Source organism: Condylura cristata, unplaced genomic scaffold (assembly GCF_000260355.1).
Source record: "Condylura cristata isolate star-nosed mole 26May11 unplaced genomic scaffold, ConCri1.0 scaffold00010, whole genome shotgun sequence".
NCBI classification, from domain to species: Eukaryota; Metazoa; Chordata; class Mammalia; order Eulipotyphla; family Talpidae; genus Condylura; species Condylura cristata.
Genome location: NW_004567111.1, coordinates 37,182,770 through 37,196,814, shown reverse-complemented (window position 1 = coordinate 37,196,814; position 14,045 = coordinate 37,182,770). Strand labels below are relative to the sequence as shown.

The window sequence follows — 14,045 nt, the reverse complement described above, 5'->3', positions numbered from 1 at the left end:
CAGAAGAAACAAGACATTTGCTTTGCTTTCAAAAATAACAGCAAAACTCTAAATTAAAAGAAACAAAAAGTGTTAAAAAAGACACGTTGCGGAAAACTGAGAAAAATTAAATACAAAGTAACATTAGCTATTATTGAATTGGCCTTAATGTTTTAGGCATGATAATGTCATTTGGAGTATGTAGCAGCATAAACAAAATGTGTGAAGATAAATGGTAAATGACAGAGGTAGTGAAGGAGAGAAAACGCTTGTGTGTATAATATTAATAATTGTGTAATAATAATTGACGAATGTACAGATGCTTATTTTACTGTTCTTTCTACTTATCTATGGGTTTGATGACTTTCAAAATAAATAATTAGGAAAGAAAAGAAATGACAAGAATTGTATGCATTAGTCAGAACACTTTCTATTCCAAGTAGTAGAAACCAAACTCCTGCTTAAGCAAAAGGGACAATTCATGAAGGTGCTTAGATGATGTCAGTGTCTCGGTCCTTCAGGTTTCTCTGCTTTCTTCCGAGTTATGTTAATCACTTCATGGGGTAAAAAAAAAAAGGGGGGGGGCTTCACTTACACTGTAACACACAGAAATCCCTGTAAGAGAGGGGTTCTAGTTCCAGCCAATGTCTCAGGCTGTCCGTTTTTTGTTTGTTTGTTTGTTTTTGTTTTTTTAACTAACTTCAGGCTTGACCTGGGACCAGGGGTGTACTGGGTTCTGATCAACTAAGAATACACTTATTTATTTTTTTTTTTTTAAAAAGATTTGGCCCTTCCTGGTGGCGCAGCGGGTTAAAGCACAGCACTGAGAATCTGAGGCCACTTCCGCATGAGTTCGATTCCCGCCTGCCCTGGAGGTGACCACATGGCGCGGCAGACCTCTCCTGACCCGCCCACTGCTCCCCTCAGCAGTGTACTTCGTCGATCTGCCTGTTCTGCTCCCCACTCTGTCTCTGGTGAAGCCTCTCACCGCCCCTGAGCCTCTGGCCTGTACCCCAGTTCTGATGCACAAATAAATAAATAAATTTAAAAAAATAAAAATAATAAATAAATAAATAAAAAGATTTATTTATTTATGCATACAAGGGCTGGGGTGCAGGCAAGACGTGTAGGAGGTGAGAGGATTCACAGAGACAGAGTGGGGAGCAGAATAGGCAGATTTGCTGAAATACAGTGCTGAGGGGAGAAGCGGTGAGACATTAGGTCTACTGTGCCATGTGGGTCATCTCTCTGGCTGGGGGCTCAAAATCGTGCTACAGTGGCTGTGGATAGCTTCGTAGTGCTGCGGTTTAACCCCTTGAGCCACCAGGGAGGCCAGGACTCAGGATATAGCCATTCACCATCACCACTACCCTCAAGGTGAAGAAAGGATGGTTACCCAAAAGAAAATCCAGATGTCATTCCCAAATGAACAGTTTTCTAGTATAAAGAATATTTTAAAACTTTAAACAGAAACATAAAGGAAATAAAAAGCTATAAGCATTCAATTCTATTAATATTTAGAGTAAGTGTTATTATCCAAAAAGACTTTCCAAAACCCTGGTTGTTTATTCCATGACTTTGGTATGATAGAAGATAATGGTCACTTCCATGACTTCCCTTAAACAATTGCAACACAAGGAGGAATCGCGCCTTTGGATCTGACTTGAATTCTGTCAAATAATCTGGAGGAGCTGTTCACAGCACCTGTACCTGAAGCCAAGAACCACCCCCTCATGCCCTGCAGTAAATCTTGACAAGTGAATGGAATAAAAATCTCAGTCATGTTGTTATTTACGGGATCTGTACTGTTGGTAGGGAACCACTGAGGACATCCCATTCCCAGTGCAGGGTGTAATTAAAGTGGGGTATTTTGTTACTGATAGGGGTGGACTGCTGCTACATAGTATATTGTTTTCAAATAAATGCTTTGATGATTTCATTTTCCCTCTGAACACTGAGAAATAGCAGTTTCTGTTCTACCCCTGTACAGATCATTATTTCCAATTTCAGTGTTTTATCATATGGAATATTTATTGAAATCTACTATAAATCATGGCGCTTGTAAATATTGTCACAAGCAAACAAATTTATAAACTACCATTATCACAAAGGTTACTGGAACATTCTGTGTAGAGAACCCATCGCAACAGACACTCAGGAGTGATATGTGTATGATTTACAGCCCTGGCAAGTAGGGCTTTAGAGGTTTTCATATGTGATTGAAATATCCATCCATTATTGCTGTTACCCTGGAAGCACACAGATGGTGCTGTGTGCTCAGTGGTAATGAGGGTGGGGACCCAAAGCAACCTCCTGGTGCTTCAGAGACCAGTGTGTGGGACTGTGGAAGTGTAGAACAGGATGCAGCCAAATTTGAGCATGGGTCCATATTTTGGAAAGGGGTATAGCAGTGCAGTGACTTCAAGATTTGGAATTGATCTGCATTTTAAGGAGAACGTGGGTGGTGACTTCACCTAGGTCCTTCTAGACCTTTCCCACAGGGATCTAGGCTTTCACCTCTAGGGATCTGTTTCCTCCCTGGGAAACAGGTTTGGGCAGCAAGAAAGTGCCTGCAGCCTTGGGGAGAAACCTTACTTCTTCTGTTTTATCTTTTATAATCCATCACTATCTACAACTGTGCATTCCTCTTTCTTTCAGATTGCTATTAAAGTACCATATGTAAATCTAATCTTTAAAGTTTATCTTATGTAAAGTTTCCAAGGAGTGCTTACTATTTAAGGAAAGCAAGTGGCAAGTTCTGGAAGAGCGTGAATAATTACCCCATATTTGATTTATTCTGCAAACTTGCATCTTCTTTCACTTAATTTTAAACATTGGAGTGCACAACTGTCCTTTTTCACTTATTTTTCAAAATCAGAAACTAGTTTATCCTTTTCCAAGGTGGCAAGTTGTTGATGAGAAGATCAGAGTTGCCCCAACCAGAGAGCCAAGCTTTCTCCACTCTGCCCTCCTGTTACCAAGGCTTCTTCCCCGCTGCCTCTGGGGTAAGTATCCCCATCCTCCTTATCTTACTCTTCTACTACACAATGACTGAGCAACCTTCAAATGCCAGTTTGGGAGGAGCTGAGGGAGTGCAAATGGTGCTTTGTGCTTGTGATTCATTTCCGTTAGCCTTACAGAGATGATGGATGACACTGAATAACACATTCAATTTTTGTGCTTGATATTTGTTAACTATATAGCCAGACCCCTTTGGCTCTCACTGAAGGGGAAACTTCAGCTATTAACTGAGATTAAGTGACTCATTTTGAGGTCAAACAGTAAGTCAGGGATAGAATGAGAATTAGAACCATAGCTCCAAAGAGCTACAAAAACAAAGACTTGAAGAGGAAAAAAGGGTACACTTTAGGTAAATTATCCTTTCTCCTCCGGGCTACAGGACAGACAACCCTGACTGTGGAATATTCTTAGGGATTAATAATTCATTTTGAACCTCAATAATGAGTTTGTGCACACAGCCTCCTCATATGACAATACTGTGCTGTGCTCTGGAAGAAAATTGAAGCAGAATTAAATGCTTCACTGATCTTTGCCCATTTTGCTGTCTGCAGTGCTAATGTAGTTCAACTTAATTTGCCAAGAATTTATTTATCATATATTGTGTCCCAAGCATTGTGTTAATCCTTCAAAATGAACATTGAAAGTTTTAATAAGCCAATCCCTGCCCACAAGGAACTTGAGATCTGCTGCTTCATTCATTCACTAATATTTGAACCATTTTCTTTTCGAATAGTATAATTTATAAGAAGGACACAAATTAGGCTTTGACTTAAAAGTATCAAGAATACAGTGTTCTTAAAGACACAATCCGTTATTTTGTTTTCAGACAGATGAACTGGCCAACATACACACACACACACATACACACTGCCCTTCAGTTAGTTATAAACTTGGAAAGCATATTTTAAATCCTTCAGTGAAATGTTTTGGCAGGCATTTTCATCCAGATATTATTAACAACAAAACTAAACAATCCACACATCAATTCTGACTCTCAGGGAGGTCCTTGATGGGAATGTTAGCGTCTGGAGCTTCAAGTGCTTTTGTCCAACCAAATTTCATTTCCCAATCAGTCATAATCTTTTAAGTAGCTTTTGTGTTTGGGGATAAATAAAGCAGCATAGGCATTTCCTCGTCCAACCACTTTTTGCATTTTCAATTACTGTGACATTTTTGGAGGTTATGACTGATCCATGATTTAACAACTCATCATGATTTAACATGAAAATACTCCCATTAATAAGAAAACTGTTGTGGGGGGGGGGAAATCACACAAAGGGCTCCCTTGCCCCTCTCTGGTCTATTTCTACCAGCCTTTGAGTCCCACTTTATTTCTGTTCCTTTTCTCTTTAATAAATTTTCCTTACACTTATTTCTCTAAACAAATTCGCCCCTTTTCACTTGCTTGCCCAGTATCAGTGAAACTCCTGCTGCAGCTTCGTGAGAAACCAACCTGTGGTGGTCTAGTGGCCGGGACCCGACATGGCCACTATAGCCTGGGATCAATTCCTGTTCAGGGAACTAGACCTGAAAACCTGCAAATACAATAGCAATGCCGCTGAGCTGGTTTTGATTCAAGCTTTCTTAAAGTGGATACTGAAGTTGAGGGGAATTTCATCATGAAATTGGCAATGAGAACAATATGATATATATGAAGGTTTCATCTGTTTATGCAACAACAGTACACAGCTGAAATGGATTTGGTCTATGGCACAGATCTAACCCTACGCAGGTTTCCAATTCCTGGACATAAGAATGCTGTCAATAAATGCACATATAGGGCCTCCCTGGTGGCTCAGGGGTTAAAGTCTCAGCCCTATCAAGCTATTGCAGCCATTGCAGCACCTGGGGTTGACCCCGGGTGAGGGAGCTAACCCACATGGTGCAACAGATCTTTCCTGTCTCGCCCACTGCTCCCCTGAGTAGTATATTTCAGTGGATATGTCTATTCTGCTCCCCACTCTGTCTCTAGTGAATCCTCTCACTACCACCCCCATACCTCTAGCCTATAACCCAGTTATTGTATGCATAAATAAATAAATATTAAAAAATAAATGCACACATATAAAATATGGCCAGATAAGTATTGCCAGATTGATGACTTTTTTTAAATCTATGATAAGATCATCTAGTCACATCAAGTAAATACATGAGAAAGAACAGAAAGTGACCATCTAAGGTTTCTCATTGTAATGAGTACAATATGTAAACTATTAATTTAACTAAAAATCATTGTCATACCAAAAAAAAATTACACAAGTTTATAACTAATTGGAGATTGGAAAGAGCATCATCTGTGTAAGCCATTCACTCAACAGATATTAGATGGGTATTCCGCTAAAACATGCACATCTAGACCAATGCCTCAATCTCTTTGAGTCTCAGCTTTCCTCATGTGTGAAATGAGTATAGAGATACCTACTTCAAAGGGGGTGGTGGTGGTAGACATTAAGGGATAGCAGCTATGTGAAAGTTCCCTATTCAGGGCCCAGACTGGAGAGGTGCATAATATACATGGTTTTCTATCATGCTACGGAAGAAAGGATATGAAATGTAGTTTTCCTTTTTTTTCCAAGTTATTGTCTCTATCTCTGTTCTTCACCTTTGACAGCTGCAACCTGAGAAACTTGTTTAGAGAGAACACAAAGGTCATTGCTTGGGAACACCTTCATATTTTGTCACCTCACCTCATAGTCTACTTTTGTCCTTAAGTTTTCTGAGAACATCACAAGAGATTTATTGGGAGAATTATCTGCAAGGCATAGAGACGGAAGAGCCTTCAGATCTTTGTGCCAGATATTTTCAAAATAAGAGTGGGGAGAAGAGAGGATTTGATAGGTAGAACCTCCGATTATAGTGCAGCCCTAAGAAAGCTATATTAGAGAAATTCACAGGGAAGTCCCCATACTCAGTCATTGGCAGGGAGCAGCCCAGGAAGAGCATGGCTCATATGAGCACTGCAGAGGACTGAAGGTAAGAAGCAAAATCTGTCTTCCAAGTAAGGTCCTTGCAACAGAATTTTTGATGAGAGGGATTGAACAGAGCACTGTTCATGATTTCCACAAAGCACAAATCTAGATTTTTAGTCCTAACCCATCTTGAACTTTAGTCTTATAACCACTCTCTTGGAATCTCCCTCAGATCCACAGAACTTCAAACTCAGTGTATCCGACCCTGAACTCACTCCTTACGGTTCCTATTCTCTACCTTAGTCTGAAGTAGTATCTTCTACTTATCATCTAGCATCAACTTCCGCTCATGTCCACGCAATCAGTAACCACGTTGCATGGATTTTATGTCCTAAATTTCTGTTAAATTGATTGGTCATTTTCTCTTTGGCTGCCTTTGTTCAGACCCTCATCATTTCACTCTAACAGCTTTGTATTTGGTCTCTTCATCTCTTCTATTCTCTTTCCATTGCACTGCCAACAGATTCCATTCCCAGCCCCAAACTGACCCCATGAGAGAAGAATCACAGTTTGTTCCAATAAAGTGTAGAGGTGACCCTGCATGCTACAAAATTCAGAGAGGGGACAGTCAGCCCCTGATGGACAGTCAACTCCTGATGAAGAAAAGCTTCCCAGAGGATAGCGCCTGAAAAATCACAAAATAGGTGACCTGCCATTGTTTGAGTAGATAATTACTCGGCCATGATTGTTTACAGACAAGAAAGGTTTAGTCACAAGAAAGTTTCAGGCTGCTATTAAAACAGTGAGTTGCTAAAGGTAAATAAGGAAGGTGCTTCAATTTCCCTGAAATTTGAGGACCTGTGGGTTTGGGTTCTTTGTCTTTTAAGCACAGTCAACATTGACACATATCTGTTGGACAGCTTTCAAGTTCAGCCACAGACTTTGCTGTGGTGCTCCCTGACCTCACCTCACACTTCTCATCTCCTTTTAACTTGAGAGGCAAACTCATTCTCACCTGTCTTCAGGGAGGATTGTTTATTGTCTCTTCTGAGAGAAACTTGAGAAGGCCAACAGTGTGGGCCTCTTTGCAGGCACAATGAATTCTTGATGGGTCTGAGAAACAACAGGCTATTTTGGTTTTCAAGGATATCAAAAAACTTTAGAAAATCACTCAAGTTTTGAGTATTTTGACTTTAATTTGAGGACACATCAATAGAGAGATGGCTTTAATATTCTTGTGACAATACGAGATATTTTGCTGAGTGTATTTACTTGTAAAAGTTTAATCAGTTAACTTGCCTTTCCCCTGTCTCAACTCAACCAGGGCACAGAAACGAAGGACTTCCTTCTTTCAGAAGGAAGTTGTTCTCAATTCCCTGAGACAAAGTAATAGAAGCTATGATAGTTCAGATAAATGGATATGTATGAAGAAGTTGTAAACTATAAATAACACCAAATAATCACCAAATTTTGATGTTTAAACATAATTTCCCCAGACAATTTTATTTTTAGAAAAAGTATCTTATAAGCATACTTTATATTGGTGTTTATTTTCTTTCTTTCTTTCTTTTTTTAAAATATTTATTTATTTATGCATACAGAACTGGGGTACAGGTCAAAGGTGCAGGGGCGGTGAGAGGATTCACCAGAGACAGAGTGGGGAGCAGAACAGACAGATGGATAAAGTACACTGCTGAGGGGAGCAGCGGGCGGATCAGGAGAGGTCTGCCGCGCCATGTGGGTCACCTCTGGGGCGGGGATCTAAACTCATGCTGAAGTGGCTTTAGCTTCTTAGTGCTGTGCTTTAACCCGCTGGGCCACCAGGGAGGGCCCTGGTTTTTATTTTGTAAAGGAAATGATCCCATTACCTTCCTCTTTGATCATAGTAAGAGAGAAGAGACAGCAGGAGAAAGGCAACGGAAAGAAAAAGTCACAGATATTGATTGATTGTACAGGCAGATGATTAACTGCTTCTGTTGATGCAGCCCCAAGGACCATGAAAGCCTTGCTCAGTTTAAGACTTCCCCAAGTTTCCCTCTTTATTATTGAAATCTGATCTTTGTTTCACCAGGCATACCACAGTAGCTTGATAATTTTATTTTGTTGACAGTCATTTCCCCTCCATACTCAGGACTAGAAAGCAGGTAATAATAGCTCTTATTGCACCAGGTATGTCTCCATGCTGGTGTCTTCACATATCAGAGGGGGCAGAAGATGTCCACAGAGTTCAGACTCGTTAACTCACATGCTTGGAGCAGAAGCCCAACTGCTAGCTGTGTGGCCTTTCATTCTCTTTTAAGATCAGTCCCAGTACAGAGGGGCACTTTCTTGGGGAAGCACATTGTTAATTTTCTATAATCCAGGTAGCTGAGACAGCCAGTTCTTTGAGGATCAGCTGTAAAATGTGCATCATACATAGCACTAATAATAAAATTGTAGCTTTTACTAGTAGTAATCATTATTACTAAATAAATGTGAGCAGGTAGTGGCTAGCCTTAAAATGACATCCCTCTTTCAGGTTGCTTCTGGTGAGTTTTTCTGGGGAAGAGAGCAAGGAGGGAGATGGTTACTGGTGGACCAAAGAGAGCTAGGAACCTCTCTACATCAACCTCTGTGTTTCGTGCCTGAGAGTTTCTTCTGTGTTGGGTGGCAAGGTGAGAATAAGGTTGAAAATCAGTGGCCAGAGCAATCTCTCAGGGCATCTGTGGGCTTCAAAGTTGGTGCACTGTCCACTGACGAGTGGCATCTTGCTTCTCCCCTTGCAGTCTGACTACAGGGACTAACACAACACAATGTTCAGTCACCTTTTACAATTCAGATATGAGCTCCTTTCACATAGCTGTCTTGGGTCAGGTTGCTGCCTCCAAGTGGGTGAGGGAGCACTGCTCTCAGGGCACGAAACACCCAAGGAAAAGGAAGAAATAGAATTAATCCCCTCTCTGGTTGTTCCCTGGTGGACTTCAGCATTGTGTATTTAGCAGGCCAGGAAAACTGGCTGTTATTTTCCTTTTTAAGTAATTAGAATTCAAATTTCATTTCTGCCATTTAACTGCTGTTTGGCCTTTGGAAAATTTCTGAACCTCTCCAAGGCTTTGTTTTCTCACCTGGGAAGTAGGGATACACTCGGGTTATTAGACAGGCAAAATTAGATGGGAGTAAAAACTTTTCTTCTTCCAACAGGGAGTTCAGACTACTCGGAGAAAGGACAATGTCTATTTACATTCACAGGAGGCTTTAGAAGACAAGCACGAGGTAAGAATTTATATCCCAATTAAATGCGGTAAGAGGTAGGGGGAGAAAGGGCTTCTTTGAAAGATCAAAGGGCAAGAAATGACAGTTTCAGATAAAGTTTGCCAACAGTGGCTCATCCCCATGATAATGTTTTATATTCTTTCCTGGAGAGGGTTTTTATGGCAACTATAATTTTTAAAGGGTCCTGCCTAAATGCCAAAAAAAATATTTTCTCTCCAGCTCTTTAAAGCATAAAATAGTCATTACTGGGTATTGGACACATCAGTGATAATTTAGAGGAGATGGTTCCAGGATAGGTATTCTTTCAGAGTTCAGCAACGTAAGTACCTCTATTTCGTTTGTGAAAGAATCATCCAGTGACCCATATGGCATTGGTTTTCATGTTTTAATTCCACTGTTTTTCAGGATTCCTCATTCCCCATTCAGCTTGGTACAGCATGTATAGCTGTGAGTAAAGACACATTATAAAAAATCCTTGTAAAACATAATTACAGTGAATACAGTATTGTACTAATACAGACTGACTGCCATGAAAAACTCACTTTAGTTCCATTATTTGTAGCACTATTAAGGATGTATTCATTACATACAGTGTAAAGGACATTGTACTAAATTTTAAATGAAATATTCTACTTTTGCAAACAATTTAAATCTAAAATTTTATTGGAATAGATTTGACAAATATTTTTTCCAATAAGGTAGAGTTCCCCCTCCTGGGGCCAACCGTAAATAAGTAAGCAAAAAGAGTAATGTTCATGGGTGGCTGGGAATGAAGTTTGTTTGTTTATTTTGATACACATCACCCAATATTTTTTGGAATGATTTAGAGAAATCTGAGACTCAGAAAGAATTGTACAAATTTCCATAACCTGACTGCCTGACCAGGGAAATTTTCATTAGAGGTTGAACTGTATCTGGTCCTCAGGAAGTTTAATACCTAAAATTAGGAAGATGAGGTATTCATGCATTCACAACGATCAAACAGTGTTTAGAGAGTAATGCAAACAGCTACTCAGGAAATGTTATAAGGCAGTAGAAGTGGCTGAGTGCTAAATGCATTAGGTGAAGATCAAGTATCATTCAGGAGGACCTTATCACTGTTGATGGAGAATCAGTGTTTGTTAATTGCAAATGGAAAATGAACTTTCCCACACAGGAACTAACACTCCCTATTTGGAATCTGATATAATCATAGAAAAACCTTTGTCAACTTCAACTTTAAAATGTATCAGCTTCATGTTTCTTATTGAACTTTGGCATCTATTTTTGTCACTTGTGAATAATTAATTCTAAGTTTGAGTGAACTTTTAAAACTAATCATATTTGAAAAGCAATAATTCATAGATATTGAGAATATTAGATGAGAATTTAAGACAATCTCAATTTGCTCCTGTAATAACCGAAATGAAGGGAATAGATTAACATTAGATTCTTGCCTTTACTAACTTACAGAATTAATAATACTCAAGCTTTCTAAAACTGGGCTGTCCAGCTCTGTAGCCTGTAGTCACTAGCTTCATATCACTACTTAAACTTAAATTCTCATGTATTAAAATGAAATAAAATTTAAAGTTCACCTTCTCAGTTGCACGTCACTCAGTTTCATATGCTCTGTGGACACAGTGGTCATCATAGTGGACAATGCCAATATAGAACATTTTCCTCTTTGCAGCAAGTTCAGCTGGGCAGCACTGCTCTAGATTCTGGCAACTGATAGACTATGATGGCGAATGAAAAATTATTTTTCAAAGAAAAAGGGAATTATAAAGGGAAAGGGAGTTTTTATAATGCTTTTAGGTTGCTCTATATAATCAAAGAATCAGCACTGTTTTGTTCATTCATTATAAAATAAGTATTTACACTTTACCGAGCTCTATGTCCAGTGGTTCTGTCTTATTAAAGCTCCACAGTTGTTTCTCCCAGAATGTCGCCGGTAGGCACCAGGCACAGTGCAGGAAAGCAATCCTACTTAGTAATTGTTTCTTTTTAATCTAATCAAATGAGGAACAATGCAGACCTAAACTTGTCCTCTGCAGGTGAGTAGGTTAGAAGTGAGTCTACCAGCTTCACTGTAGAGGAGCAGGCAAATTCTTGGTTAGCTACTTAGTTATCTTTTCCTTTCTTCCTTGCTGATAAAATTCCAGTTTATTTGGAACAGTCATGTCCCCAAGCAGAGCACGGACACCCATGATAATATCTCCCCAACGTTCCCTTAATCTCTTTCAAGTGGTATGGGTATGTGATCCAGACTTGGCCACTGAAATCCAGCAATATCTAAGTAGAATTTGAGGGTGAACTTTCTACAAGCCTTTACTCCCCTAATGCAGGGAAACTAACTTGGCTGGATTGGAACAGCCCTGGACCTGGCTCTGCCTTGCTCAGCAGTTCTCTCCCAGCATTCCTTCTAGAAGTCTGAAAGCCCTGCCAGTTGCTGACCAAAGAGAATAGATTTATCACCACAATTGCCCATTTTCCCATGTTTGCTTTGAGTGTGGTTTGTGATGTTTGCTGGGATAGTCATTCCCTCAAATTTTTCAGTCGATAGTTTTTTTGGTTATATTTGATTGTCTGTTCAGTGTAGTTCAATCCTACCTTTACCCCCATTTTTATCATTTTGTATCCTTAATGCTTTGAAGTACTCACTGTTCCTGTCCTAAGTCCAGGATCACTTTTCCTCTTTCCTCTTTCTCTATTAAACAACTCTCTCTTCCCCTACCCTGAATTCACCCCCCCCCCACCACCACACAAAAACACAATAGAAATAGCTTGGTTTTCCTAACTGCATATACTATTTTTCTGTTTAAAATTTAAGTAATATATAAAAAAGAAGAAAGAAAAATATCACCTGAAATTCCATCCTCCCGACAATTGTCATTAACATTTCGGTATTTTTCATGTGTTTGTATACACATGGCATTTTTATGGACCATCCTGTTTGCTTTTTCCAATCCTTCGCCTGGATAGCAAATAGAGAACTATCTAATTAGAGCCCACTACAGATTTAGTTGTCAGACTTTGCCTGGATGCTTACTCTACTTTGCAATCTTTTAAAATCTATCTCAGTTCCTTTCTACTACATTTGGTTAGTTGGCAACTTCTCAGTTCTTCTTAAGTATTATGCCCTTCACTGAAAACAGTGGGTATCTCCTTGACTTCACTTCACCTCAATAGACTTCTGTGATGGCTTATGCATCAAAAAGGGGTGAAGAGGAATAAAGAGAAAGGGGTAAGTTGGGGCCACTGTGAATGAGTAGTTGGCAAGCTTCAAAAACAGCAGGTGGGAAGGCAAAGCATATCAGGCCAGGATGGCATGTTCACTGGAACAAGGCCAAGTCCAGATGCAAGAGCCAAAAAACCAAAATAAGACTGTAATGAAGCAAAAGAAAAAAAAGAAGGACCTTGGGGCTTTATTACAACCAACTCCAGGTGCTAAACTACTTAAAGGTGTGAATGTGACTCATGACAGGTTGTAGTTCTGACTCTACAGGTTGTAGAACTGACCTCATGTGGATCCTCAGCTGGGTGTTACACTTGTCTGACCGTGAATCTTGGAACTAATTCTTGTCTATATGAAGGCTAAGTGTGTGCCAGTCCTTGTCCTGTGGCTTGTCTGTGGAAGTCTCTCCCAGATTATATTTTCCCTGGTGAGCAGTTCTCTCAAAGCATTCTCCTAAAGCTCTGCCTATCCCTGATCAAGATAATAGATTTATCATCAGAAGCCATGTTTGAAGGTAGAAAACATCCTGTGTTTTGATGCTGCTGTGTAAATATTAAGGAAAAAAATTAACAAATGTTTCAGTCTCCTGCTTAAGACCTGAAGAGCTGCTAGGATGAAGAAGCGGTGGTCTTTTGTGTGCAAGGGTAGAGGGAATCTGAGGGTCTGGTGGCTTCTTCTATGTACTTTTAAGCAATCTACTGGTTCTCAGTTACATGTGCATTGTCAGTGGCTAGGGTTTTTGTGCTTTCATTCCCTAAGCATTTCAGAGATTTTGTGGCATAAATAACGTCTAGAAGTCTTTCCCACTGGTTTAGGATTAAATTTTCACTAGTCTTCTAAGTCAGTGATGTTTTGTCTTCATGGGTTTATGCCTATCTTTTACATTTACTTTATTTTTAAACTTTTACTGCCATATCCAAGGGGCTTGGGAAATAATTGAAGTAAATGTGAGCTCAATCCATCATGTTAAGCCAGAAGTTAATATGAAAGTATTTGCAGAGGAACATTATGGTGAAACATTATTTTATGGAGCTGAGATCATCTGTAATGTGCAGAATAAATTAAGTCATGAAGTCAGGAGGGCATGCAAAAATTCAAAAAGGAGTACACTGAAGATCTAAAATATGCTTGGGGCAAAAAGAATAAGAAGAAAGTACAAGACCTCAGAAAAAGGGAACAAAAGGAATTTGTTGACCAATCAACAAAAAGGAAGATATGTGCTACTGAGTTTAGGATAGAATGACAGAGAGACCTAGATGCTTATGAGAAGTAATGAAGACTTTGGAGGCAGTTGGTATATGCTGTTTTTATAATGATGAGCATTAAGAATGATGGGGGAATGTTAATTTTCTTAGAGCATCCAACATATAACAGAAATCCAACCAGAGTTCATCAGACTTTTTTATTATTTTATAGGGAAATCAATTTTTAAAGATATTTGGAATATATGTACAAGAAATTATAAGTAGAACATTGGGAATGAATGGGTGCAGAGATTCAGGGTCAGTGCCCTCCACCTTGTCTTACGAGCATCACAGTTTTTCCGGAAAGGAGAGTGTCTATGTTTTGGAGATGATTTCTAATCTGGAAGTTACCAGGAACAGTGTAAGCTTGGGGCACCACCATGAAATCAGGGGGAAATACTTCAGCGTCATTGTATCACTGGT

At 39.5% G+C, this 14,045-nt stretch overlaps 1 long non-coding RNA gene across 1 annotated transcript in view; it reads right to left on the bottom strand.

The window, feature by feature from the left end:
• Positions 1–14,045, bottom strand: part of LOC105853484 — a 36,154-nt gene that overhangs the window by 9,334 nt on the left and 12,775 nt on the right. The window lies entirely within an intron of this gene.